This window comes from Coregonus clupeaformis, unplaced genomic scaffold (assembly GCF_020615455.1).
Source record: "Coregonus clupeaformis isolate EN_2021a unplaced genomic scaffold, ASM2061545v1 scaf0104, whole genome shotgun sequence".
Lineage (NCBI taxonomy): Eukaryota > Metazoa > Chordata > Actinopteri > Salmoniformes > Salmonidae > Coregonus > Coregonus clupeaformis.
The window spans coordinates 738,594-762,715 of record NW_025533559.1 but is presented as its reverse complement, the minus strand read 5'-3'; the positions used below and the strand labels follow the sequence as shown (position 1 = coordinate 762,715).

Genomic DNA, 24,122 nt, shown 5'->3' with positions numbered 1-24,122 from the left:
TCTGTGAAAAAACAGTGTGGACTGTTGCGTCAATCGAAACTGGGCGTTCTAAATAAGCGTTATAATCACACCGATTTGAGCAAATGCTGCAGGGACCACTGTAGAATGATCACACCCGTTTGTTGGTACGTGTCAAAAGGTTAATATGCTATATTTATAATAAATAGGCCTCTCGAGTGACGCAGTGGCGGGGTTCGATCCCGGGCTGTTTCGTAGCCGGCCATGAGCGGGAGACCCATGAGGCAGCTGGGATGTCCTTGTCCTAGGCTTCCGGGTTAATCGAGCAGTGTGTCAAGAAGCAGTGCGGCTTGGCGGGGTCGTGTTTCGGAGGATGCTTGGCTCTCGACCTTCGCCTCTTCGTCGTTTCTCTTTGCTTATTTGAGCTGTTCTTGATTGGCTCAAACACATTAAGAAGGAAATAAATTCCACAAATTAACTTTTAAGAAGGCACACCTGTTAATTGAAATGCATACCAGGTGACTACCACATGAAGCTGGTTGAGAGAATGCCAAGAGTGTGCAAAGCTGTCATCAAGGCAAAGGGTGGCTATTTGAAGAATCTCAAATATAAAATATATTTTGATTTGTTTAACACTTTTTTGGTTACTACATGATTCCAGATGTGTTATTTCATAGTTTTGATGTCTTCACTGTTATTCTACAATGTAAAAAATTGTAAAAATAAAGAAAAACCTTGAATGAGTAGGTGTGTCCAAACTTTTGACTGGTAGTGTATATACTGTATACGTATATACCCAGTGAAGGCAAAGAACCTTGAGGGTTCTATCCCTACACCAGAGTGTAATGGGGATTTTAGAAAACAACAGCTAACAAAAGCTAACCAAGTCACATCAAACTCTGAAATGACATCAAACTCTAAAATGACAGCTAACATTTTTCAGCTGTTTTTGCATTGACATTTATATCCATATTATTGATGCTGCTGCATGATTTCCCTGGTCAGAAAAATGGCTAGCTGACATCTGACATGTTAGCTTTCTATGGCAGGGGGAAGATCGAATTAATATTTTGCAACATTGTTGCCGAGGTCTGAGTGGCAACCATCAAGGTTCATACAAACCTGTGCTCTTGCAAACTAAATGTTAGCTATAAGCAAGAGGAAATAATGTAGTTTAATAAAAGCATACACTATTAGATAAAAAAGGGGGTTCTAAATATAAACTTTTGGTCAATTCAAAAAGTAACTGCCATTCCGATTCAAAAGTTGAAAGTTATTAGAATTTTATTGGCCACTTTACAAGCTAGCCAGCTAACTTTTTCAAATAAATATGATTTTTTATTATGCGATAGGCCAAATAGATCTACAGACCCAGCCTGACATTGTCAATTAGCTAATTGTTACTTTAATTTCCGTATTTCAGTGTGGAGTCAATCGAGGGGACTAATCCCCTAGATTGACGCCATTAGAAGACTAATGCTGACTGAGAGGAGGTATGTATAAATTATTTATAATAAATTATGTATAATAATTATTGGTGATTCAATAACCTAGTTAACACCCTAGAGTCAATTGAGGCACCCCATCAAAATCTCTCAGTTTTGGATGCATCTCAATCCACCACATCCGCCAATGTTGCACTTCTGCATCTGCGGTGAAAGGTGGCAGAGCTAGAGTAATGGTCTGACAAACATGAAACATTCAGAAAATTGGTCTTATCCCGAAAACCTCTGCAGCATCCGAACGGTTTGACTTCATCTGAAGGTAACCTGTACCGACTAAAAAAATAATGGAAGTATGAAGGTAGTTTTGTGCCTACCCAAAAAGGGGGCAGAGGATCTCTCTTTTAGCTGCTGCTGAAAACAAGTTGTTCTTCTACTACATCATAATAATTATGTCTGCATAGTGTTTTGTCTTCATTTTGGCAGATTAACTCCTGCTTATTTCTGAAGATTAACTCATATTTTTGCTACGTTGAGCCCACTAGGAGAATAATATGTTGATGTGTCCTTGAGCAAGGCACTTAACTGCTCATGTATGTCATTCTGGATAAGAGCGTCTGCTAAATGACAAATGTAAAATGTAGGTGGGGGGCCCACAACCAAATCTTGCTAAGGGCCCCTAAAAGGCAAGAGGCACCCCTGTGTGTATTTCATAAACAACTTAGCTATTGAAATGCAAGCAACAGGTGATGAGACCAGCGACAGAAAGTATTAGGAATACAAAAACACAATATTTCACTCAAGTCAACCATACCAAGATGATTGTAATACAGTCGTCAGTACCATTCATATGTTTTACCTACTGGACCTCCTTAGCACAAACAAACAAGAACATGAAACAAATATTATTCACTTTATTTTAAATGATGATGTAATGGTGAATGAATCACATTGTTAAGTGTTTACATCCCTCTCAGTCCAATTACCAAAGACAGCTATAGTAGAGGGAGCGAGGTTACAAGATAAAAGGGTGTGGGGACTAGGTGGCGGTTCAGATCTGCTGGAGAGTTACACTACTGTAGCTTATCAATCCGTTAGTTATTAGAATCAGGTACACTAGATTAGGGTTGGAGAAAACCTACGAGATGGTAACACTCCAGGAGAGCCCTGAATCAGATCAAGCTGGATCTTGTGTCGAGTCTGTTGATTCCATCTCGATCTGGTCATCCTCAACGTGGCACTCCAGCCCTCGGGGCCTGATTGGTGTCACACTTTTTCCCATACCCCAGCTAACACACCTGATTAAACTAATTGCATTCCGAGGAATAGAGTCCTCTAGAGAATCACCTGAAAAACATAAATAGTGTCACAATTACTTTGTTTGTAAACTGTAGCATCACTGAAACTTTTTAAAAACCAAGCAATGCTCTCATATCTAACCTACATGCTTGTTGTTGGCAAAGAAAGTAAACATGTACACGTAACAAACATTCATTGAAGTATAGTCAATGTGTTCACAGAGTTGGATCATGTCCACATACGGTAGCCAGGAGAGACGAGGTGGGGTATAGGGAATCAAATTCACTAGCCTAAACTTTGTAGGCCGCATGTGCTGCACCAGAATCGCATGTTCTCTCCCTGCATTACCATGGTTTCCAGTCCATATAATACAGCATAATACAATACAGTACAGTAATACAGTTCACACTCAAACAGATTAGCCTACTGGAGCTTGTTCAATTTGTTTACCCAAGGGAGCATAGATACATCTATGCGCTTTTATGGTTTTCTGTCGTGTGGAATGTGGAATGTGCAGTAGCCTATATATCATACAACTTATGTATTGGATAACTGCACAATCATTTGGGCTTTTCTGGGCTTGGGCTCATTAAATGTCTTTAATGTAGAGCTCATAACGTTTATTTAAATCAGGCTCAGGTTGCATCAGGTTGTAATTTTCGATCACAGCTCAAATCCAGACATAGGCCTATTTACAGTGCCTTCGGAAAGTATTCAGACCCCTTAACCTTTTCCACATTTTGTTACGTTACAGACTTATTATAAAACGGATTAAATAAATACAAATCCTCAGCAATCTACACACAACACCCCATAATGATGAAGCGAAAACAGAATTTTAGAAATTTTTGCAAATGTATTAAAAATGAAAATACCTTATTTACATAAGTATTCAGACCCTTTGCTATGAGACTCGAAATTCAGCTCAGGTGCATCCTGTTTGCATTGATCATCCTTGAGATGTTTCTACAACTTGATTGGAGTCCACCTGTGGTAAATTCAATTGATTGGACATGATTTGGAAAGGCACACACCTGTCTATATAAGGTCCCACAGTTGAAAGCGCATGTCAGAGCAAAAACCAAGCCATGAGGTCGAAGGAATTGTCCGTAGATCTGGGGAAGGGTACCACATTTTTTTTGCTGCATTTAAGGTCCCCAACAACACAGTGGCCTCCATCATTCATAAATGGAAGAAGTTTGGAACCACTAAGACTCTTCCTAGAGCTGGCCGCCCGGCCAAACTGAGCAATCGGGGGAGAAGGGCCTTCGTCAGGGAGGTGACCAAGAACCCACTGGTCACTCTGACAGAACTCTAGGAGTTCCTCTGTGGAGATAGGATAACCTTCCAGAAGCACAACCATCTCTGCAGCACTCCACCAATCAGGCCCTCAGTAAAAGGCACATGACAGCCCGCTGGAGTTTGCCAAAAAAACATCTAAAGACTCTCAGACCATGAGAAACAAGATTCTCTGGTCCAAGGTTGAACTATTTTGCCTGAATGCCAAGCATCACGTCTGGAGGAAACCTGTCACCCTCCAAGGTGAAGCATCATGGTGTGGAGATGATTTTCAGCGGCAGGGACTGGGAGACTAGTCAGGATCGAGGCAAAGATGAACGGAGCAAAGTAGAGAGAGATCCTTAAAGAAAACCAGCTCCAGAGCGCTCAGGACCTGTGACTGGGGTGAAGGTTCACCCTCCAATAGGACAATGACCCTAATCACACAGCTAAGACAACGCTGGAGTGGCTTCGGGACAAGTCTCTGAATGTCCTAGAGTGGCCGTAGCCAGTGCCGGACTTCAACCTGATCGAACATCTCTGGAGAGACCTGAAAATAGCTGTGCAGCAACACTCACCATCCAACCTGACAGAGCTTGAGAGGATCTGCAGAGAAGAATGGGAGAAAATCCCCAAATACAGGTGTGCCAGGCTTGTAGCTTCATACCCAAGAAGACTCAAGGCTGTAATCGCTACCAAAGGTGTTTCAGCAAAGTACTGAGTAAAGGGTCTGAATACTTATGGTCCTCTGTAGCTCAGCTGGTAGAGCACGGCGCTTGTAACGCCAAGGTAGTGTGTTCGATCCCCGGACCACCCATACACAAAAATGTATGCACGCACGACTGTAAGTCGCTTTGATAAAAGCGTCTGCTAAATGGCATATTATTATATTATTTACTTATGTAAATGTAATATTCATTTTTGTATTTTTTATAAATTAGCAAAATGTCTAAAAACCTATTTTGCTTTTGTCATTAAGGGTATTGCTGAGGGAAAATTTTCAATTTTAGAATAAGGCTGTAACGTAACAAAATGTGGAAAAAGTCAAGGGGACTGAATACTTTCCGAAGGCACTGTATATGTTTTATAATGCTTTTGAATGACACTTTGGTTTTGGCGGAAATACCGGGTTACCCGGGAGAAAAGTGATTTATTCTCAGAATGGAACATTTGTAGAAAAGTGATTTATTCTCGGGATGGAACATTTGTAAAATACCCGGCAAAATATCCAACCTTAGTGGGGAATGTGATTAGTGTAGATAGAACAGTGTTTCCTAATCCTGCTCCTGGTGACACAAAGGGGTGCACATTTTTGATTTGCCCTAGCACTACACAGCCGATTCAACGTATCAAGTGTTGATGATTTGAATCAGGTGTGTAGTGCTAAGGCAAAAACAATATATCTTCCTCCACTGTCCCTGTCCCACACTGGGCTCGAACCAGTGATCTCTGCTCGCAAACACGTGACCGTCCTCCTTCACAATGTACCAACGGTTTGAGACACCCAAAAGATATCCATTGGATGGCTCCATCCGCAACATTGGACCTGGAGTTCCTATCAGCTCAAAACGATTCGCTTTTAATGTTGTCTAGAGCTAGTCTTCTTTATTTTTAAACAATCTTGGGGCTGTCATTTTATTGTAGGAACTGCAGTTTTATCAGACATTTTTCTGTTTCGTCCTCTGTTGGGCAGGCTGTGGCGTGAGCTTATGGCACATTCTTAACTCTGTTACACATTTGTATGTGATAGTGTATGTCTCCGATTCCTCTCGTGACCCACCTGCCATCGTCACTACTCATTCATGTCGCCTCTCTGTCTTAGACCATGGTACTGTACTTGTACTCCTCAGTCTTGCCTTCATTGTTGTTTAGTGAGACGAGGTGGTGGTATCTGGAGGTTGCCCTCGGTCTCATTCATCTGAGGCAGGCCTCTCCAGAGGAACACTGAGGGGGAAAAGAGGGATAGATGGAAAGGAGAGAAAATGTACATGGTCTTATCAGTAAGGTATACCAGTATTAATATGGGTATTCTGGTTGGAAATGGGGTGCTTTTGAGGCAAATAATGCATTACTAAACCTTCTAAAAAGACACAGACTGAGGAGAATACTCAGGTGTACATGAAGAGGAAGCCATAGGTGGAGTTGACTCCGTAGTTGAACATCTCACTGGCATCCCATCCATTAGACTAACAGAGAGAGATACAAGGGAATGGGTGGTTAGTGTGTGTGTCAGTGTGTCTCTCGTAGTGTCTGTCCCCATAGTTGTATACTACGAAGCAATTCCAGGATTCATCTGTACTACGATGGTGGATTATGCTCGCCCCCACCTGTGCTTACTCTAGCAGGCATTCGCACATGGCTAGTCGAACGCCGAACTCTTCATTGAGACAATGCTGAAACATCAATTCATGGGTGAGTCAGTGTCACATTTTAACTTGTGCCTATATCAAACTGAAAGAAAAGTTATCTTGCAATTTCAACAGGCTATGGTGTATATAGGCTTTTAGAAGTACCGTCTTTATTTTATTACTTATCGTTAATGCCATCTTGTGCTTTGGTGTTCTTATCAATGCACAATCACCTTTTTCCCATTCCTATCGCTCCTTCTATCTGTGGCTTGTTGCATTGTGGCCATAGCCATATAATCCATAGAAGGGTTTTGGAACCTCTAACCATGGCAATTTGACTGTTAATCATGGGTACACTAGCAATGGCTGCCAGTCTTGACTTGAATGGGAACTGCCATCTATGGATTATATACACAGTTTGGAAAGCAAATGCTGTCCTTACGAAATGGGTAAAATAATAGGTATTTTAACATTACTATTTTCTTACACAAAGAAAAATATTTCAAATGAAGGAGATGATAACACAATCTTTGGCTCAGACACTTCATTCAGGATAAATGGAGTTAGCCCTGAGTTAGCCTGCCCTGGAGAAGGTTAGTTTTGAAGGATTCGTTGCCATAGAAATGTACCTGGCTAAAAGGTAAGCCACTTTCATGTTACTGGTTATCCCGAATTGAACTAAGAGTTGACCAAAGTTACCTCGCTAACACCTCAAACCTGATCCGTAGTATAAATATAATCAAATGAATTTGCAACATGGGCCGAATACAACAGGTGTAGACCTTACAGTTAAATGCTTACTTACAAGCCCTTAACCAACAATGCAGTTAAAAGAAAAAAAGTGTTAAGTAAAAAATAGATAAGTAAAAAATAAAATAAATAAATAATTAAAGCAGTAAAATAAAATAACAGTAGGGAGGCTATATATAAGGGGTACCGGTACAGAGTCAATGTGCGGGGGCACCGGTTAGTCGAGGTAATTGAGGTAATATGTACATGTGGGTAGAGTTAAAGTGACTATGCATAGATAATAAACAGAGTAGCAGCAGCATAAAAGAGGGGGTGGGGGGGGGACAATGCAAATAGTCTGGGTAGCCATGATTAGCTGTTCAGGAGTCTTATGGCTTGGGGGTAGAAGCTGTTAAGAGGTCTTTTGGACCTAGACTTGGCGCTCCGGTACAGCTTGCCGTGCAGTAGCAGAGAACAGTCTATGACTAGGGTGGCTGGAGTCTTTGACAATTTTTAGGGCCTTCCTCTGACACCGCCTGGTATAGAGGTCCTGGATGGCAGGGAAGCTTGGCCCCAGTGATGTACTGGGCCATCGCACTCACCCTCTGTAGTGCCTTGCGGTCGGAGGCCGAGCAGTTGCCATACCAGGCGGTGATGCAACCAGTCAGGATGCTCTCGATGGTGGAGCTGTATAACTTTTTGAGGATCTCAGGACCCATGCCAAATATTTTCAGTCTCCTGAGGGGGAATAGGCTTTGTCGTCCCCTCTTCACGAATGTCTTGTTGTGTTTGGACCGTGATAGTTTGTTGGTGATGTGGACACCAAGGAACTTGAAGCTCAACCTGTTCCACTACAGCCCTGTCGATGAGAATGGGGGCGTGCTCAGTCCTCTTTTTTTCCCCCTCTAGTCCACAATCATCTCCTTAGTCTTGGTCACGTTGAGGGAGAGGTTGTTATCCTGGCACCACACGGCCAGGTCTCTGACCTCCTTCCTATTGGCTGTCTCGTCGTTGTCTGTGATCAGGCCTACCACTGTTGTGTCGTCGAAAAACTTAATGATGGTGTTGGGAGTCGTGCCTGGCCATGCAGTCATGGGTGAACAGGGAGTACAGGAGGGGACTGAGCACGCACCCCTGAGGGGCCCCCGTGTTGAGGATCAGCATGGCAGATGTGTTGTTACCTACCCTTACCACCTGGGGGTGGCCCGTCAGGAAGTCCAGGATCCAGTTGCAGAGGGAGGTGTTTAGTCCCAGGATCCTTAGCTTTGAGGGCACTATGGTGTTGAACGCTGCGCTGTAGTCAATGAATAGCATTCTCACGTAGGTGTTCCTCTTGTCCAGGTGGGAAAGGGCAGTGTGGAGTGCAATAGAGATTGCATCATCTGTGGATCTGTTGGGGCGGTATACAAATTGGAGTGGGTCTAGGGTTTCTGGGATGATGGTGTTGATTTGAGCCATGACCAGCCTTTCAAAGCACTTCATGGCTACAGACGTGAGTGCTACGGGTCAGTAGTCATTTAGGCAGGTTATCTTAGTGTTCTTGGGCACAGGGACTATGGTGGTCTGCTTGAAACATGTTGGTATTACAGACTCAGCCAGGGAAATGTTGAAAATGTCAGTGAAGACACTTGCCAGTTGGTCAGTGGATGCTCTGAGTACACGTCCTGGTAATCCGTCTGGCCCTGCGACCTTGTGAATGTTGACCTGCTTAAAAGTCTTACTCACATTGGCTACGGAGATTGTGATCACATTGTCATCCGGAACAGCTGATGCTCTCATGCATGCTTCAGTGTTGCTTTGCCTCGAAGCGAGCATAGAAGTGATTTAGCTCGTCTGGTAGGCTTGTGTCACTGGGCAGCTCGCGGCTGTGCTTCCCTTTGTAGTCTGTAATAGTTTTCAAGCCCTGCCACATCCAACGAGCATCAGAGCCGGTGTAGTACGATTCAATCTTAGTCCTGTATTGACTCTTTGTGCCTGATTGATGGTTTGTCGGAGGGCATAGCGGGATTTCTTATAAGCGTCTGGGTTAGAGTCCCGCTCCTTGAAAGCGGCAGCTCTACCCTTTAGCTCAGTGCGGATGTTGCCTGTAATCCATGGCTTCTGGTTGGGGTATGTATGTACGGTCACTGTGGGGACGACGTCATCGATGCACTTATTGATGAAGCCAGTGACTGATGTGGTGTACTCCTCAATCCCATTGGAAGAATCCCGGAACATATTCCAGTCTGTGCTAGCAAAACAGTCCTGTAGCTTAGCATCTGCCTCATTTGACCACTTCCTTATTAACCGAGTCACTGGTGATTTCTGCTTTAGTTTTTGCTTATAAGCAGGAATCAGGAGGATAGAATTATGGTCAGATGTGGGGTCGAGGGAGAGCTTCATACGTGTCTCTGTGTGTGGAGCAAAGGTGGTCTAGAGTTTCCTCTGGTTGCACATTTAACATGCTGGTAGAAATTAGGTAGAATTGATTTAAGTTTCCCTGCATTAAAGTCCCGGCCACTAGGAGCGCTGCCTCTGGATGCCATTTGCTTATGGCCTTATACAGCTCATTGAGTGCAATCTTAGTGCCAGCATCGGTTTGTGGTGGTATATAGACAGCTACAAAAAATATAGATGAAAACTTGCTTGGTAAATAGTGTGAGATACTCTACCTCAGACGAGCTAAACCTCGAGACTTCCTTAGTATTAGATTTTATGCACTTGCTGTTGTTTACAAATATACACAGACCGCCACCCCTTGTCTTACTGGAGTCAGACGTTCTATCCTGCCGATGTAGCGTGTATCCCGCCAGCTGTATGTTATCCATGTCGTCGTTCAGCCACGACTCGGTGAAACATAAGATATTACAGTTTTTAATGTCCCGTTTGGTAGGATATCCTTGATCTTAGGTCGTCCATTTTGTTTTCAAATGATTGTACTTTAGCTAATAGGCTTGATGGAAGAGGCAGATTACTTGCTCACCGGCCGGATCTTACAAGGCACCCCGACTTACGCTCCTCGATATTTGGGCCTTGTCCGTGTCTGTAGACTGTCCTTCACGTCCGACTCATTGAAGAAAAATCTTCGGCCAATACGAGATGAGTAATTGCTGTCCTGATATCCAGAAGCTCTTTTTGGCCATAAGAGACGGTGGCAGAAACATTATGTACAGAATAAATTACAAATAAAGCGAAGAAACACACATAATAGTAAAATTGGTTAGAGGGCCGTAAAACGGCAGCCATCTGCTCCGGCGCCATCTTGGTGTATAGGGTTCAGGACAAAGCCCTCTCTATTGCCATCTCCTCTGTCTCACCGACTAAAGCACTTTGCTCATTGTTCAACCCCAACAAGCTGATCGCTGTGTCTGTGAATGCATCCATCCACACACATAGAGACAGAGGAGATACAGTGGGGAAAAAAAGTATTTAGTCAGCCACCAATTGTGCAAGTTCTCCCACTTAAAAAGATGAGAGAGGCCTGTAATTTTCATCATAGGTACACGTCAACTATGACAGACAAATTGAGAAAAAAAAATCCAGAAAATCCCATTGTAGGATTTTTAATGAATTTATTTGCAAATTATGGTGGAAAATAAGTATTTGGTCACCTATAAACAAGCAAGATTTCTGGCTCTCACAGACCTGTAACTTCTTCTTTAAGAGGCTCCTCTGTCCTCCACTCGTTACCTGTATTAATGGCACCTGTTTGAACTTGTTATCAGTATAAAAGACACCTGTCCACAACCTCAAACAGTCACACTCCAAACTTCACAATGGCCAAGACCAAATAGCTGTCAAAGGACACCAAAAACAAAATTGTAGACCTGCACCAGGCTGGGAAGACTGAATCTGCAATAGGTAAGCAGCTTGGTTTGAAGAAATCAACTGTGGGAGCAATTATTAGGAAATGGAAGACATACAAGACCACTGATAATCTCCCTCGATCTGGGGCTCCACGCAAGATCTCACCCCGTGGGGTCAAAATGATCACAAGAACGGTGAGCAAAAATCCTAGAACCACACGGGGGGACCCTAGTGAATGACCTGCAGAGAGCTGGGACCAAAGTAACAAAGCCAACCATCAGTAACACTACGCCACCAGGGACTCAAATCCTGCAGTGCGAGACGTGTCCCCCTGTTAAGCCAGTACATGTCCAGGCCCGTCTGAAGTGCATTTGGATAATCCAGAAGAGGATTGGGAGAATGTCATATGGTCAGATGAAACGAAAATATAACTTTTTGGTAAAAACTCAACTCGTCATGTTTGGAGGACAAAGAATGCTGAGTTGCATCCAAAGAACACCATACCTACTGTGAAGCATGGGGTTGGAAACATCATGCTTTGGGGCTGTTTTTCTGCAAAGGGACCAGGACGACTGATCCGTGTAAAGGAAAGAATGAATGGGGCCATGTATCGTGAGATTTTGAGTGAAAACCTCCTTCCATCAGCAAGGGCATTGAAGATGAAACGATTTCAGCATGACAATGATCCCAAACACACCGCCCGTCAACGAAGGAGTGGCTTCGTAAGAAGCATTTCAAGGTCCTGGAGTGGCCTAGCCAGTCTCCAGATCTCAACCCCATAGAAAATCTTTGGAGGGGAGTTGAAAGTCTGTGTTGCCCAGCGATAGCCCCAAAACATCACTGCTCTAGAGGAGATCTGCATGGAGGAATGGGCCAAAATACCAGCAACAGTGTGTGAAAACCTTGTGAAGACTTACAGAAAATGTTTGACCTGTGTCATTGCCAACAAAGGGTATATACCAAAGTATTGAGAAACTTTTGTTGTTGACCAAATACTTTTTCCACCATCATATGCCAATAAATTCATTAAAATCCTACAATGTGATTTTCTGGATTTTTTTTTCTCATTTTGTCTGTCATAGTTGACGTGTAACTATGATGAAAATTACAGGCCTCTCTCATCTTTTTAAGTGGGAGAACTTGCACAATTGGTGGCTGACTAAATACTTTTTTTCCCCACTGTATAACTGTGAATCAACTACACACTAACACTATCTACAAATAACAACAAGATAACTAATGTAAAGCATACTGTGTCCATAATAAGTATATACAGTGGGGAGAACAAGTATTTGATACACTGCCGATTTTGCAGGTTTTCCTACTTACAAAGCATGTAAAGGTCTGTAATTTTTATCATAGGTACAGTTCAACTGTGAGAGACGGAATATAAAACAAAAATCCAGAAAATCACATTGTATGCTTTTTAAGTAATTAATTTGCATTTTATTGCATGACATAAGTATTTGATCACCTACCAACCAGTAAGAATTCCGGCTCTCACAGACCTGTTAGTTTTTCTTTAAGAAGCCCTCCTGTTCTCCACTCATTACCTGTATTAACTGCACCTGTTTGAACACGTTACCTGTATAAAAGACACCTGTCCACACACTCAATCAAACAGACTCCAACCTCTCCACAATGGCCAAGAACAGAGAGCTATGTAAGGACATCAGGGATAACATTGTAGACCTGCACAAGGCTGGGATGGGCTACAGGACAATAGGCAAGCAGCTTGGTGAGAAGGCAACAACTGTTGGCGCAATTATTAGAAAATGGAAGAAGTTCAAGATGATGGTCAATCACCCTCGGTCTGGGGCTCCATGCAAGATCTCACCTCGTGGGGCATCAATGATCATGAGGAAGGTGAGGGATCAGCCCAGAACTACACGGCAGGACCTGGTCAATGACCTGAAGAGAGCTGGGACCACAGTCTCAAAGAAAACAATTAGTAACACACTACGCCGTCATGGATTAAAATCCTGCAGCGCACGCAAGGTCCCCCTGCTCAAGCCAGTGCATGTCCAGGCCCGTCTGAAGTTTGCCAATGACCATCTGGAAGATCCAGAGGAGGAATGGGAGAAGGTCATGTGGTCTGATGAGACAAAAATATAGCTTTTTGGTCTAAACTCCACTCGCCGTGTTTGGAGGACGAAAAAGGATGAGTACAACCCCAAGAACACCATCCCAACCGTGAACCATGGAGGTGGAAACATCTTTCTTTGGGGATGCTTTTCTGCAAAGGGGACAGGACGACTGCACCGTATTGAGGGGAGGATGGATGGGGCCATGTATCGCGAGATCTTGGCCAACAACCTCCTTCCCTCAGTAAGAGCATTGAAGATGGGTCGTGGCTGGGTCTTCCAGCATGACCACGACCCGAAACACACAGCCAGGGCAACTAAGGAGTGGCTCCGTAAGAAGCATCTCAAGGTCCTGGAGTGGCCTAGCCAGTCTCCAGACCTGAACCCAATAGAAAATCTTTGGAGGGAGCTGAAAGTCCGTATTGCCCAGCGACAGCCCGAAACCTGAAGGTCTGTATGGAGGAGTGGGCCAAAATCCCTGCTGCAGTGTGTGCAAACCTGGTCAAGACCTACAGGAAACGTATGATCTCTGTAATTGCAAACAAATGTTTCTGTACCAAATATTAAGTTCTGCATTTCTGATGTATCAAATACTTATGTCATGCAATAAAATGCAAATTAATTACTTAAAAATCATACAATGTGATTTTCTGGATTTTTGTTTTAGATTCCGTCTCTCACAAGTGTACCTATGATAAAAATTACAGACCTCTACATGCTTTGTAAGTAGGAAAACCTGCAAAATCGGCAGTGTATCAAATACTTGTTCTCCCCACTGTAGGTTATAGGTTGAGAGCTTTTGTGAAAGAGCACAGTTAGAAAGATATGGCATATAGAAGCTGGATGGACATCATGAAAATGATTGGAGAGGTTGAGGGTAGAGGAAGTCCAGGAGTAAAAACAAACAAAATAGAATTATTGTAAAATTGACTGTGTCCATAAAATGTATATAGTATATATAAGATGGAAGTAGAGGCCTAAGCGTTGTTGTTTACTAGTTTACTCCAATTAGGGAAGGGGTGGTGGGGTTGGAAAGTAATAAAGGGAAATATATTTTTTTAAAGGGTATGTATATACAGTTGAAGTCGGAAGTTTACATACACCTTAGCCAAATACATTTAAACTCTTAGGTCAGTTAGGATCACCACTTTATTTTAAGAATGTGAAATGTCAGAATAATAGTAGAGAGAATTATTTATTTCAGCTTTTATTTCTTTCATCACATTCCCAGTGGGTCAGAAGTTTACATACACTCAATTAATATTTGGTAGCATTGCCTTTAAATTGTTTAACTTGGGTCAAACATTTCGGGTAGCCTTCCACAAGCTTCCCACAATAAGTCGGGTGAATTTTGGCCCATTCCTCCTGACAGAGCTGGTGTAACTGAGTCAGGTTTGTAGGCCTCCTTGCTCGCACACGCTTTTTCAGTTCTGCCCACAAATGTTATATAGGATTGAGGTCAGGGCTTTGTGATGGCCACTCCAATACCTTGACTTTGTTGTCCTTAAGCCATTTTGCCACAAATGTGGAAGTATGCTTGGGGTCATTGTCCATTTGGAAGACCCATTTGCGACCAAGCTTTAACTTCCTGACTGATGTCTTGAGATGTTGCTTCAATATATGCACATAATTTTCCTTCCTCATGATGCCATCTATTTTGTGAAGTGCACCGGTCCCTCCTGCAGCAAAGCACCCCCACAGCATGATGCTGCCACCCCTGTGCTTCACGGTTGGGATGGTGTTCTTCGGCTTGCAAGCTACCCGGTATGACGGCTGCGTGGTCCCAAGGAGTTTATACTTGCGTACTGTTGTTTGTACAGATGAACGTGGTACCTTCAGGCGTTTGGAAATTGCTCCCAAGGATGAACCAGACTTGTGGAGGTCTACCATTTTTTTTCTGAGGTCTTGGCTGATTTCTTTTGATTTTTCCATGATGTCAAGCAAAGAGGCACTGAGTTTGAAGGTAGGCCTTGAAATACATCCACAGGTACACCTCCAATTGACTCAAATTATGTCAATTAGCCTATCAGAAGCTTCTAAAGCCATGACATCATTTTCTGGAATTTTCCAAGCTGTTTAAAGGCACAGTCAACTTAGTGTATGTAAACTTCTGACCCACTGGAATTGTGTTACAGTGAATTATAAGTGAAATAATCTGTCTGTAAACAATTGTTGGAAAAATTACTTGTGTCATGCACAAAGTAGATGTCCTAACCGACTTGCCAAAACTACAGTTTGTTAACAAGAAATTTGTGGAGTGTTTGAAAAATGAGTTTTAATGACTCCAACCTAAGTGTATGTAAACTTCCAACTTCAACTGCATGTATATGTATTTATATGTATGTATGTGTATATGTATGTGTATGTATGTATGTATGTATGTATATATATATATATATATATATATATATATATATATATATATTTTTTGCGAGAAACAAAAACATTTGGGGGATTGGAAGTGATGCAAACAATTACATTGATGAAAGTTACAATCTATCTGCAATATTAAAGCTGATCTACCCCTCCCAAATAAATAAATAATAATAATAATAATAAAAACACTATCTACAAATAATTAACAAAGCAATCAGTAATTAGGATTTGATGATTCATCATAATGAGATGGTCAGTACTGAATGATAGTTCTACTGTAGCATGAGGTCATAAAGACAGATGGAGACATGCTTACCTGTATGGTGTCTTGCTGTGCCTCTACCTCTTATTCACTTTTTTGGTGCCCACTCCTGAAAGAGAGGTTTCATTAGACTCCATTGAACAACAAGGCAGGCCGGTCCAGTATATTACCCTCCAGCAGTCTCTAATAATGGTCACATTGTTGGACCATACACTACTGTTATACAGTCTGCTACATTAGCTTGTAACACTGTTCACTACATTAGACTAACTGACAATAACAAAGGGGGTGAAGTCTACATCATCTCATATTACAGTACACTCCATTAGGTCCCATTAACTTCCAGTAGCCCACTGTGTGTGTCTGTGTGTGTTGCACCTGAAACTGAAGGGAGTAAGTGGGCATGCCTGGTCTGTGGGTGTTCTTCCACCAGCTCAGTTTGTCTACCCACATCCACACACACCCTCCTAGTAACAGTCTGACTGCAGGTGTAGCCTACCTCTCATTGTTGGTGATTCTCTTCCTCTCCTCCTCTTGTGATTGGTCAAAGATAGAGTCCATCTCCTCCATGTAGCCAGGGGTGTAGTGGGTCACCTCCTCCAGAACATTCTCAAAGCGGACTCGCACCTGGGGGTGTCACATTGGGAGATGTACACATTATTACACACACACACACACACACACACACACACACACACACACACGTACATAAATAAAGGCAGGTTTCCAGTAGAACATCATGTTATTACAATATTACAATATTGAGAAAAGAGTGAATGTAAAAAACAAAATGTTATTCTGTACTCACTTTGATTGGGGTTGTACTGTATTTTCAAATGTGTTGGTAGATAAAAGGTGGATATCCTTGATCTAGAAAATGATTACAAAAAATGTCATATCAGATGTAGACTGCTAGAAACAAATAGCGCTTTCAAATACCAACTTTAATTAGCTAGTTATTCTACTCATCAAGGACTTAAAAATTGGAAGTCAACTCGGCTGTTTACAGCTATCATTAGACAACTAGCTAGGAATCGTAGCTAAGACCTGAATGTCTCTCTGGTTGATAATGTTAACTAGCTAGGTAAAAGCAATGTATAATAATAAATAGCTAGCTAGCTGGCTAGATAACTGGCTAGAAATAACTGGCTAGTTAGCTAACGTTATAACTTTTAGGACCTAGACGTGTTCACTGACAGGAAAAACTATTATTGGCTACTAGCAGGAGGAATGTAAAGCTAACTAGCAAGCCTGTAGCTAGTTGTTAATGGTGTGGCATTACCGAAGCAGATACCGAAGGTCGCCAGTCTGTAGCTAGTCAGGGCCGGTTTCCCGATAGCGATGGAATTTATACTTACGAGTGTTTTCACAATGCATCTTTCCTACAACGGCCGAAGATGCAACATGCATTTCCCAAAACACCATGCAGAGAGAATGTTCGCTAAGTGATTCGTTGAGGCTTGTGTCCATTCTGATAGGATCAAAAGAAAGGAAGCACTGCTCTCAGATTAGCGTTCTCCCTCTAACCTTAAAGTGGCAATCAGCAGTTGCTACATCCATTTGTTTACTTAAAAAATGTATGATATGTTCCCATTGATTCTTGAAGAATATAACTTATAAAAATGTGTTGGTACCATTCTTTATTCATGGCTGTGTTCTTAGGCAACCTTGAGTGAGCCCACTCCCTTGGCTGAGAAGCAACCCCACACATGAATGGTCTCAGGATGCTTTACTGTTGGCATGACACAGGACTGATGGTAGCGCTCACCTTGTCTTCTCCGGACAAGCTTTTTTCCGGATGCCCCAAACAATCGGAAAGGGAATTCATCAGAGAAAATGACTTTACCCCAGTCCTCAGCAGTCCAATCCCTGTACCTTTTGCAGAATATCAGTCTGTCCCTGATGTTTTTCCTGGATAGAAGTGGCTTCCTCTCTGCCCTTCTTGACACCAGACCATCCTCCAAAAGTATTTGCCTCACTGTGTGTGCAGATGCACTCACACCTGCCTGCTGCCATTCCTGAGCAAGCTCTGCACTGGTGGTGCCCCAATCCCGCAGCTGAATCAACTTTAGGAGACGGTCCTGGCGTTTGCTGGACTTTCTTGGGCGCCCTGAAGCCTTCTTCACAACAATTGAACCTATCTCCTTGAAGTTCTTGATGATCCGATAAATGGTTGATTTAGGTTCAATCTTACTAGCAGAAATATCCTTGCCTGTGAAGGCCTTTTTGTGCAAAGCAATGATGACGGCACGTGTTTCCTTGCAGGTAACCATGGTTAGCAGAGGAAGAACACGGATTTCAAGCACCACCCTCCTTTTAAAGCTTCCAGTCTGTTATTCTAACTCAATCAGTATGACAGAGTGATCTCCAGCCTTGTCCTCATCAACACTCTCACCTGTGTTAACGAGAGAATCACTGACATGATGTCAGCTGGTCCTTTTGTGGCAGGGCTGAAATGCAGTGGAGGGACTTTGCAATTAATTGCAATTCATCTAATCACTCTTCATAACATTATGGAGTATATGCAAATTGCCATCATAAAAACTGAGGCAGCAGACTTTGTGAAAATTAATATTTATGTCATTTTAAAAACTTTTGACCACGACTGTATACACCTGTTCTGAAAGGACCCAGAGTCTGCAACACCACTAAGCAAGGGGCACCACCAATCAAGTGGCACCACGAAGACCAAGAAGCTCTCCAAACAGGTCAGGGACATATTTGTGGAGAAGTACAGATCAGGGTTGTGTTATAAAAAAAATCTAGAAACTTTGAACATCCCACGGAGCATAATTAAAGCCATTATAAAAAATTTGAAATAATATGGCACCACAACAAACCTGCCAAGAGAGGGCCGCCCACCAAAACTCATGGACCAGGCAAGGAGGGCATTAATCAGAGAGGCAACAAAGAGACCAAAGATAACCCTGAAGGAGCTGCAAAGCTCCACAGCGGTAATTGGAGTATCTGTCCATAGGACCACTTTAAGCCGTACACTCCACAGAGCTGGGCTTTACGGAAGAGTGGCCAGAAAAAAGCCATTACATGAAGAAAAAAATAAGCAAACACGTTTGCTGTTCGCCAAAAGGCATGTGGGAGACTCCCCAAACATATTGAAGAAGGTACTCTGGTCAAATGAGACAAAAATGTAGCTTTTTGCCCATCAAGGAAAACGCTATGTCTGGCGCAAACCCAACACCTCTCTCAACACGTTATGCACGCTCAAGTTTTCTGTTTTTTTTGTCTTATTTCTTGTTTGTTTCACAATAAAAAATATTTTGCATCTTCAAAGTGGTAGGCATGTTGTGTAAATCAAATAATACAACCCCCCCCCCAAAATACATATTAATTCCAGGTTGTAAGGCAACAAAATAGAAAAAATGCCAAGGGGGATGAATACTTTCACAAGCCACTGTAGGCTGTTGCCAATTTCTTAATGAGCAATTTTCATAAATATATATTTGAAACTTCAACCACTACATTTTTATTCTACGCTGTCATTTTTGTAGGTGTGACATCATTACGTCCAGCTCTTTTTATCGACACAACATAGTTAAATGAAAATGCACACTAGTAGGCAATTGTCACATCTATTTTCTATGCAAACGTTCTAAATGTCTACCTAAATGTCTACTGGACAAGTTAATGGAAACATAGCTACTGTCACATTCGTTCTGAAGTTGACGGCGGTCACAGAAAAACAGATAAACAACTTGATTTTGTTTTTAGTGGAGATCTTCTGTCTATCCGTCTATCTGTGTTTCTATAAAGTGACACGGATGGGCAAAAAACCTAGCTAATGATGTACTTAGCTGTTCTACGAGTGGTCTGAGGCAGTCGCAAAATAATTTGCGTTTTCATGAGAAACTTTAGTAACGATGGTTATGGGAAAAAGCTCGGTGATCTAACGATGATGCTACAAAGGTTCTAACAATGAATTGAGCCCTAAGATGCTTTTGGGAAACCGGGCCCAGCTAGCTAGATAACTTGTCTAACTACCTAGTTAGTTAGTTGTCTGTGACCTAATGTTAGCTAGCTAGTTAGATAGTTAGCTAGATAGCTAAATAACGTGTCTGCTAAAATCGGCAATACAATGTCACTGCCCAGTGACAAACAAAGCAACAACTTTTTACCTTAAATATTTCTTACCTTAACAAAATAGCTAGTTAGCTATTTTAGTTTGGATATTCAACACTGGTACAGTAATCCAATCTCTGAAGAAGATGTCCTAATCTTCTTCTATGGTATTATGTCGGTCTGCAACCAACGTTAGAGGTGCATGGGATGGGTGAAAACTGATCAACTTTAATGGGTGAACAAAAACAAAAACTTTACTCCTTCAATCGGATTCAAATGTCTTCTCAGATCCATACAGTATCAGGAGCCTGAGAGTGGGAACCTCTTCATTCAGTATTTCCTGTAACATTTTGGCCGTGAATTATTTTTGCCACCTTCAAAAAGATTTCTTATTAGTTTGTCCCGTGCAATTTATCATTTGCGCAATAAACACAACAGTTAGCATCTCTGGATTCCTCTGATGAACAACATTCACTGCAGGCTGTGGGGCATCACTCTCATCTTATCTCCACTTGATCCTTCCGCTATTTGCACTGCCTCAACATAGAAGACCTGCTGGATACCCCTGAACCTAGTTACTGCAACCTCTTTTATCCTAACATGGCACTCCGGGAACTCGGGAGCATGATTCCCATTACAATAACAGCACCGTGCTTCCTCAGACTCTTCAACAACATATTTGTTTATTCTGCAAACACTTGCCACGTGTCCAAATGTTTAAAAATTATAATACTGAAGCGGCTTTTGTACATAAGGTCTCAACGCATATCTCACATCCCAAAATGTTACATGAGTCAATAGAAAAACTTCATCATACAACAGCAAAACCGTCAATCATTTGGGTTACATGCTGAACAGACCGCCCCTGTTGCGTGCGCGAGCTTTGCAAAATAAGAAGCCTGTTCATATTATTCTTATTTCTAGGGCAAAATCTCTCCCGGTCTTTTTCATCTTCTATGTTATTATGGTGGCCACAAACAAACGTTAGAGGTGAATGCCTCCACCTATTGTACTGAAGTATGTAGTCAATCACAGTTTACAGATTACATGAATAAAGAAACAAACATTAAGAAAAACTAAACCCTCCTACCTAACCCTGTATTACTAAAAAAGAGCCCAACTAACTTCTAACAAACCCTCCCCCAAATCCCTTCCAAACCCCACCCACCCCATCCAACCTCAATAACCCTACACATCAATCTTTCCCTCTCTTACACAATCCGGTACTTACAACAATACATCAACACATGCTTTACGGTTTCATCAACCATACACTCAGTACACAAACCATTCACATGCTTGCCAACCAGATGTCATAGGCGCAACCGAACTTCTTGGATCACCATTAGCTTTTGCAGAAGCAGGAGCTACTCTTCCTGGGGTCCACAAAGAACACAAATCATGACAAGTAACAAAACACTGATACACTGATAGACAAGGACAGTCACACAAATTTAAAATACAACTATATAAACACCACCTCTTCCTTCCTAATCTGACCTTTGAATCTTGGTCCACCGACCTTTCTTTGGAGGGCGTATAAATGCCAGCCCTTGTGCTTGCTCTCCCACCTCTTCTGCCACACATCTATGATAATGGCTCTAATCTTACTTTTGGCCTCACCTACCTCTCCCGGTTATACTGTCTGAACTAACTTGACCGTACATCAGGGTTCCTCAACTGGCGGCTCGCAGGTGGTGTATTTTTTTGATGTATTGTTTGTATATAGTTGTATTTTACATTTGTGTGACTGTCCTTGTCTATCAGTGTATCAGTGTTTTGTTACTTGTCATGATTTGTGTTTTTTGTGGACCCCAGGAAGAGTAGCTGCTGCTTCTGCAAAAGCTAATGGTGATCCAAATAAAAGGTAAATGCCTTTGTTCGATATTGGGATATTGAGAAAATCATTCATGGTACTGTGGGAAATGTATTCCTTTTATGTAAATGTATGCATTAACTAGCTATGTAATTGTAATACCTTTTTACAGTTGGTCTAGTGCCTGTAGCTTAAACTGTTAAAGAGCTGTAGTATTTAGAAAACCAACCATTTTAGGCTACCATTGACAGCCATGTTGTTTTATGCAATTTCACAGCGGTGGAAAAAGTACCCAATTGTCATACTTAAGTAAAAGTAAAGATACCTTAAAAGAAAATGACTCAAGTAAAAGTGAAAATCACCCAGTAAAATACTACTTGAATACAAGTCTAAAAGTATTTGGTTTGAAATACTTAAATATCCAAATAAATGTAATTGCTAAAATATACTTAAGTGTCAAAAGTAAAAGTAAAAGTATAAATAATTTCAAATTCCTTATATATAGCAAACCAAATGGCACTATTCTTGTTTTTTTATTTATGTATTGCCAGGGGCACACTCTGGATAAGAGCGTCTGCTAAATAACTAAAATGTAAATGTAATGCAATTTCAAATAGTTATAATGCATTGTAATAATGTTTGGTGGCAGAACTTGCGCTATTATCATACCTTCCGGGAAAAAACCCTGGAGATGAATGCAAAAAACAATGTTTTAAGTGAAATATTAGCTTTTGTTTGAAGTCGAAAAAAAATCAAAAGCTAATTTTACCTATGCACTAACAAGGCTTTCAGCATAAGTAGCTTGACTACTGCTAGAGTACTGTAGCTGTATTGATCTACTGTACTTCAACAACAGATGTACTCACATTGGATGGGTTGATTAGGATTCAACCTTCTCTCAAACAGCTTAATACATATCTTAGAGTAGGTTTACCCCATTAATGTACCAGGTAATGTAACATGTTTTTTCATCTGCCATCTGGGAATCTGTTCAATGTTCCTAATCTTGATATATACCGATTGGTTCTTAAAGGGTCAATCTGCAGTTAAAACAACAACAAAGCCAACACCCCACCACTGTTTTGGTAAAAAGCTAAAGAATTGGTGGTGAAGAAATAATAATAATAATAATAATAATAATAATAATAATTTAACCACTCAAATTCATCAATAGCTCTATGGATACAAAATGAAAATGTTAACCATATTCAGAGGCTAAACAGTGGTTGTTTCTAATTACATTGTTTACGAACAATTGAGTAGAACAAGCATATATTTTGGGTTCTGATGGGATATGACAATTGGACTAAGCTCATGAGGCATTTATTATATAAATGATGTTCTTCAAGAATCAATGGGTGTGTGTAAATAACTGTAGTAAAAAGCAATATATTAAGCAATTACAAATGTACCCTTTAAATACTATAACTTATAAATGTCTCAAGTGCATAGTGCAACTGTCTTACCCTATCATAACCCAAAATATAAGGTTGCATTACTCCATTGTTTATAACAGGACCATAAACCATGTATAGCTTCAAAGTACTGTATGTACAAATGCTGTCAACTACCTTGTCTCAGTAGGCTTATGTATTATGCTTGGTCAAATGTAGGGATAAGAGCAGTTTTCAGACACAGATGACCTAGTCATGGACCCTAAATCATTTTGGCTGGAGATTTTCCATTGATCTTGATTTTTTGTCCAGGACTAGGCTTAATCTGTGTCCGGGAAAACCTCTCCATAATGTTTAAATGAGTGGAATTGGATTATGTCTTAAGTGAAAAAATATGTTTACATTACCTGGTACATTAATGGGGTAAACCTACTCTAAGATATGTATTAAGCTGTGTGAGAGAAGGTTGAATCCTAATCAACCCATCCAATGTGAGTACATCTGTTGTTGAAGTACAGTAGATCAATACAGCTACAGTACTCTAGCAGTAGTCAAGCTACTTATGCTGAAAAGCCTTGTTAGGTCAAATTAGCTTTTGAATTTCCTGTCTTTTTCGGCTTCAGAAAAAAGCTAATATTTCACTAAAAACACAGTTTTTTTGTATTAATAGATATATAGAAGAAAAAACATGTCACAGCAGGCATGCAATAGGAGACAATTTAGCAATGTGTCTGATGGAATGATTTTTAAAAAATATTATTTTGTAATCTTACCAAATGTTCTCCCCAATTGGTAGGTACGATCTTGTCTCATCGCTGCAACTTCCCAACGGGCTCGGGGGAGGCAAAGGTTGCGATATGTGTCCTCTGAAACATGACCCCCCAAGCCACGCTGCTTCTTAACACACTGCTCGCTTAACCTGGAAGCCAGCCGCACCAATGTGTCGGAGGAAACATTGTTCGACTGACGACAGCTTGCAGGCGCCCGGCCCGCCACAAGCAGTCGCTAGAGCGTGATGAGTCAAGGAAAGCCCTCTGGCCAAACCCTCCCCTAACCCGGACGGCGCTGGGCCAATTGTGCGCCGCCCTATGCGGCTCCCAGTCACGGCTGGCTGTGATACAGCCTGGGATCGAACCCCAGGGGTTGCAGTGGTCTCTGCGGCCTCATCATGACCGCAATAACCCCGGTGACACTGGGATTAGAAAACACTAGCAACAGCTTTCCTGCCTGTTTCCCGTGGAGTCCATGAGATGTGACCTAGCATATACATTAT

General features: G+C 41.7%; 1 protein-coding gene and 1 long non-coding RNA gene across 3 annotated transcripts in view; both read right to left on the bottom strand.

The window, feature by feature from the left end:
- LOC121549120 (glutamate receptor ionotropic, kainate 2) overlaps nucleotides 1-24,122 on the bottom strand; it is a 192,226-nt gene that overhangs the window by 5,855 nt on the left and 162,249 nt on the right. The gene's annotated exons all lie outside the window — the stretch shown is intronic.
- Nucleotides 2,662-16,520, bottom strand: LOC121549122. The gene is made up of 6 exons (XR_005996742.2): nucleotides 16,371-16,520; nucleotides 16,062-16,189; nucleotides 15,617-15,671; nucleotides 6,055-6,163; nucleotides 5,758-5,921; nucleotides 2,662-2,747 (listed from the first exon to the last, which is right to left on the bottom strand). It is a non-coding gene; the product is annotated as an uncharacterized LOC121549122 (long non-coding RNA).